Source organism: Argiope bruennichi, chromosome 3 (assembly GCF_947563725.1).
Source record: "Argiope bruennichi chromosome 3, qqArgBrue1.1, whole genome shotgun sequence".
In the NCBI taxonomy this organism is placed as follows: Eukaryota; Metazoa; Arthropoda; class Arachnida; order Araneae; family Araneidae; genus Argiope; species Argiope bruennichi.
In genome coordinates, this window is record NC_079153.1 from 28,976,841 (window position 1) to 28,983,678 (window position 6,838).

The window sequence follows — 6,838 nt, forward strand, 5'->3', positions numbered from 1 at the left end:
TTTTCTGTTTGATATCTTCTAAATATTAATTTCATCTATTTTAAAATATCTTTCTTTGAATAAAAATAAAACTTCTAAATTTAAATAATTTAAAATTCTTTACTGAATGAATATGAATTTTTATAATTTTGTATCTGATTATGTAATTGCAAATGGAGAAAAAAATAGTGCTGACATTACTAAAAATAGACTACTTATTGTAAATAAAACATCTTTACCTACTGCATATTTAGGAATTTGTGAATTACTTATATCATTTCCTCAAATATGAAATTAAAAAAAAAATCACATTTTGAATGTATTTAAAACCTTTGTCAATAATTCTTATGTATATAAAAAAAAAATCTTAAAAAGTTTCGGAATGGTATTTAATGATTAGCTGCTAAACAGTTCAATTAATATTAAATATTGCATAATTACTTTTAATTACTTGATTATAATTTTATCAGTTTACTTAATCATTTAATACTGATACAAATGAATTTGTAATTTATGAAAAACAATTTTTCTCAAATTCTTTTCATCAAGTGAGCTTTGATACTTGACTAGAATTATATATATATAATATGTAAACATATAATTTTTTAGCATAGCCGTGACACTGAATTTTTAACTCCGTTTTATTCCATCCCGGGAGACATGATTTATGTACAAGCAGCAGAGACGAGCACACCAACACAGAACGAAAAATGAGAAAAAGCTAAAAAGGGAAGAAATTATTTTTCCCAGTGTTTATATACTGTGAGATTCTGATGGGGATTTCTTTACACGTGTCAATTTTGGTAAGGGAATAATAGGGATTGTAATCTCTTGAGAAGGAAAACATAGTTTTAAAAGCACACAAGACATTTATTCACAGACATTCACAACAATTAACATTAAGCATAAATGAAAGAAAGGTTTAACATCCTCCGGAAATTTCAAAACCAAACTAATTTAAAAATGCTAAATATCAAGAGTTCAGGATCCGGCCATCACACACAGAACCAAAAACCAAAGTCTCCCCCTTTCTTTCTCGCCTCATCCTTTCTGTTTATTCCATCACTTCAGTTTAACTCCCAATAAAGCTGAAGAGGTTCCAACAAATTCGGCTCCAGAGCGACTTGCTTTTAAATGAACGGCAGGACAATACAGGATGTTTGAAAAGAATTTGTTTAGGTTAGAAATTTTTTATCCCTTTACTCGGAGCGTAAAAACCACTGACTAAAGCATTTTTACAAAGCTTCTGTTGAATTAATTAAATAGAAAAGGTGGAATGGGATCAGGAAATAAGAGAATATTTTAGAATGAGGTTAATATGAGCTGAATTAAGTTAAAACTTTGGAAATTAATTAGGATTAAATTAAACTTAAAAATATCATTACATATATATAATATAAAATATATTGGTATTCTGGAATTAGAAAATATAATAAGGTTATTTGTTGATAGATGGAAATGAAATTTTTTAAATAAAATAGCTTCGATTTTTAAAAATTATTGCTTTTGCTCTTAAAATTTTTTCATATTTTTATTAATACAAATAAAAGTTATGTGACAGGTGAGATCAAAGTAAAACCTGCAAGTCGGTGTCCAACTTTATTTGTGCATATATACAAAACTTAATTAGTTGGGGGCCAGCTATTTTGTGAAATATATATAATTTCCTGATCAAAAATACATATAGCATCCTGATCAAAAATACACATATTAAAATGGCAATTTTATATAAAAAGGGAATTATTTCGTTGTCTATGGCTTTATTAAATTTAGCTACAATAATTGTGAGAAATTATATATCGTTTAAATTTTTTTAGGTCAAATTAATATTTTTTTATTACTTGTAACAAAAATATGTTCATTATTGTCTATTATTTCTGAAGTTGGCAACTTTCTCTTCAAATGAACAAATGGAGGATTTCCAACTGGGCAACTGAGAAGGCGCAGCAGGATATTAATTAAATAGATATTATTAGTCTAATTGCCAAATAAATAATTTTTAAAAAATGCTAATTTATGAATTAAATAAGTGTGACGATTTTATTAGAACCAACAAATATAACTTAGTTCCAATATCTATTTTATTACTTTCTTTTAGTTATTATAATACTTCTAAACACTTTTCTTAAATAATATTGTGACAAATGTGGATGATGCACAATCATGAATCATAATAAATAAATAAATGTATTTTGGCAATGATTCTGAAATAATAATGAAAAAAAAATTAATATGTTATGAAGTTAAAAATATGTTGAAATGTAAAAATGTACTGGCCATTCATTTTCGACTCAATCCATTTTTAAAAAATGGGCCTCATAATGTACATTATCTAGGATCGCAAAAAGGCCTATTCTGTTAATGATGAATACAAACAATCCTTCACATATCCAGTTGTCGTTTGCTTGTTTGATAGACTTGTATTTGAGGAAACAGTTTCTGCGACAGCGATTTGCTCAATTGTCTCTATAAACTTATCGGTTATCAACTCTTTGTTGATGATGATGTCGTGTCCGCTTTACCACGGAAAGGGGTTGCAGTAGCTTCTGAAGGTAAAGACCCCTGAGCACCCGAGAGCAGAAGTCTGACTTCTAGTTCATGAAACTTACACACATTCGCTTGCACAACCCCTTTTTACAGGGACGCACATTCACACACCTCACAGATAAAACAAAGATGAACAAGTATGCCCAAAGCGGGATTCAAACCCGGGACGCCCAGATCATGAAAAAGGGGGGAAGACACGCTCCCCATATGCCAGGACGCCGGCATCAACTCTTTGTTTTAAGAATTAAATAAGTCAACTAGCATCGTTATTATTAAATTCTAAACAGAAGATTACTTAGAAATTATATGTTCAGTTAGAAGATTAACAACTTCTATTGCTTCAGTAATTTGATCAGGTTTGTAGTATTGCGTCTGTATCATTTTTGAAAAAGAAATAGTCTTTTTTTTTTAAATTTCATATTCTAAATTTCTCATTTTAAAATATAATACAAATGTAAATTTCGAAGCGGGGGAAAAAAAACTATGATAAGTTTGAGTTTGATTAAATTGATGTAATGCTAAGTATCATTGTGTATTAAAATTCTGTAAACAAGTTTAAATATCTTTAAAATCAGATGTGGGAGGATCACAATTTTTAAACTGCATTCTGTGTCCCAGAAGTTACGGTACTGTGTAAAAGAGGTATTAAGTTAAGATAATAAATATTTTGTGCTATCATTTTAAAAACTTCTAGATATAAATTAACACAGAAAATGAATTGAATTTGTGCATTAGTTTCGATTTTTAACTAAACATTTTTGAGAAAAGAAATGAATTACACCACTTGTCTAATATATAAGTAAATAAACAATAGTTACAGTGTTTTCAATGACAGTTATAAACAAGAATAAATAAAATAGGAAGACATCAAATTATTCTGGAAATGGAAATCAGATGTCCACTAATAATCTGATTTCAACATGATTTTTTTTTTTTTTTTGAGGGGTAGAGAACGAGGATTATTCTCTTCATTGATATCAAATTATAATTTTTGTTATTGTCTGAATATTCTCGTGAAGCCAAAATAGGAGATAGTGTTATTTCATTCCAATTACAAATGCTATGTTAAAGATACAATGGATCATGGCTAACCTGAACTTCACGGGAAAACAATAAATATTCGAAAAAAATATTGGATCTCATAAGGAATGTATATCAAGAAAAAAAAAATTAACTGATATATTTAGTTTTAAAATTTAAGTTTATTTTTAATATTATGAAACAGATTACTCAATTATAAAAAAGAAATTTTTTAAAGTATTATTTAAATAATTAACTTTAGCAATTAAAAGTATACAGCACACTGAAAATACAACAATTTTACTATTAACTACAGAATAAAAGTGTATTGTACCAGTTCATATCTAACATGTTCATTTGCTAATAAGTGAGAAAATGCGTATCTTCTTTGAATGAATAATTTGCAAAGCAGTCGGAGTCCTTCAGTGAATAAAAGTCCTTAAAAAATTAAACACAGTTAACACATTGTACAGCCTATTTCATTCAGAACAATTCAGAAATAAAACAATGTTTTACACTTTATAGTTTTGACTTCAAATAAATTTGCATTGTGACAATAGATTCATAATTATATTAATCCCAGAAGAAACACTAAAATTTCTATATTGTTGCTCTGAAATTCAGACGGTTTTCATTGTTTCATCAGATATTGAAATGCCTGATTTTCTTCTGTAGTTGAAAACTAAGCAAGAAAAAATCTAATATCTATGTAGTTTATATGACAGTTTAGAAGTAGAAATTACCAGATGATGAAACGGACAATTAAAGCGCAGTGATGTTATGAAATATAAATGGATTAGAATGGCTCATGTATGAGCAGCGTAAGTTTTAGTCTATTAAACTAACACAGATCAAATTTCCATCTGAATTTTTCTTTTTCCTATTTTCAAAGAAAGAATCTTCACCACCATGCTATTCACAGAATATTTAATTGAAAGTAAACGCAACCAAAATTCCTGGCCAGTCAATTGATAGCTAAAGACGGTTAATTAAAAAAAAAAAAAAACTTTCAAATTTAAATCCTGTTCTAGAATATAGAATTTTTTAGATATTTGTTGAAACGTGACATTTATTATATAATTAAATAATTCAAATCATAAGCATTGGAGCGGCATCGATATATGCTACGGTCAATGTGAATAATTGGTTATTATTAATAATGGGCGGTTAGTACTAATAATAACCAATTATTCACATTGACTGTAACATATATATACACATGTGATGATCCAAATGAATCAACTCTTCCATAAGGTGATTTTTATCCCATTAGCTTATTTATTAGAAAATAATTATAATTAATAGAGTAGTTAACAGTACGAGGAAAACTGCATGTTATATCACTAAACAAATTTGACTGCCCGTAATTTATTCCTAATGTATTTTATCAAAACTCGATTTAAAGCACCTGTAATTGATATATTTAGTTTAGTTATATTAACGTCCCGTTTAAAGCAACACTAGGGCTATTTTGGGACGGACCTCGTAATTTTAAACCGCGGTCAGATGGCGAGGACGACACCTGAGCTGGCACCCCCCTCTCCACACCACATCAACGGAAGGACGTTTGGACCTGACGGATTTAGCGTGCAACAGACCCCCTGACACGGCGGTTCTTCGGTGGAATGGGGTCTCGAACCTGAAACCCTACGGCTCAGAAACCGAGACCTTACCACCAGGCCACCACTGCCCTTAATTGATATATTCAATAAACTTAGTTTGTATTGAAGAATTATATAATTCATGGGGCTTTATGTAGTGCCCTTTGATACATAGAAGTATGCCAAAGGGCTATGAATGAAACAGTTGCTTATACTTTCTATGTCATGGGATTCACAATCAAACCGTCTATTGCTTTAAAATTGAAAACCGAAACTGCAACACTTTACTGATTTGTTATCTTGTCGACTCTTTTGCCAAGTGTAGTTATTCTGCCGACTAAAACCATTAGCTGGATATTTCAATTTAACTTTTAAGATGATTTTTTAAATTATCATATTCATTAATTATCAGTTCTCAACAACCGTTCCGAAGTGGTCAAGATTTTTCCCAACGAAACTCTTCGCGATGGGTGGGAGTGGGTTAGGGCTAGTGGGTCATTAACAGGGATGCAATTCCGCTTTTCCTAACGCTTCTTCTAATTCAGCAAGCTCATCTTAAGCCCTGTTCCGACTGCCCAAGTACGCCTCGAGTCTGCCCTCTTTCCACACACTTTTGGTTTTCTGGGGTTCTTTGACCAACAGTTTGCGGGGAGCTCCCAATCGACGCCCATAAGCGAGAGTGGTCCTACAATGGGTCAGATGGCAGATTTGCGACTACATCCGTAAAAGCAACGGGCCATGGCACGGGGCTTTACGTTCAAACAGATAACTTGGTCGAGTAATACTTTCAATCCTTCATTTTCCGAAATGTGTCGATTGATCTGGGCATTCTTTGACATTCGAAATATTTCCATTTCTAAAACTTCAAAACCAAGACTGAATGGATTTTTTTTTTAATCGATGGAATATGTTTACTATAAAATTCCAACAACATTTTTCTTAAAATTAAACAAGAAAAGTAAATCTTTTCACAAATGGGATTTTGCTACCTCATAATTTGATATCTTAGGAATTGAGTGGAAAAAAAAAATCCACTTCTGTTTACACTTTAACAACAAAATGACACATAATAAAAAGTAAAGTCTAATAATAGACCTTTACATGAATATAGTTACAGATGTGTCTGGTGTGATATAACATAAATAACACCATCTATTGTAAATTCCCCAAAATTAATTTGCAAACCTAGTGCAATGAAACAATACCACTTTTTATGAAAAGTTAGAATGCATAAGAAAGCTTCTAGCACAATGAAAAGAACGAATTTGAAAAGCAAATCTTAAAATAAGATTAAGCTTTGGAAATAATTCCAGATAGATTTTATCCCAATTTTTAAAAACTGTTTTTAATTATTTAATTCTTATATGGAATAGGAATATACTTTTTTTTGGTAGTCAATTATAAAATTTATGTAGCACTGATATGATCAACAACCGATGTCTGTCATATCATTCATCTGCATTAATAATATTCATACCTTGCTTCTATAACATTATTTGTTGCCTGATTGCAGCATTCCTTACTAAAAATGGAATTATAACTTAATATCCTTTCAGTAATTTTAATGTTTATATTTTTCATTTTAAAAAAAAAGGGGTAGGGGGTAGGGTATCAATACATCATTGATGAGACAAAAATATACTCTGCATTTGAGTGAAAGTCAAAACGGAAAACTTATGAAGGATGGGTGC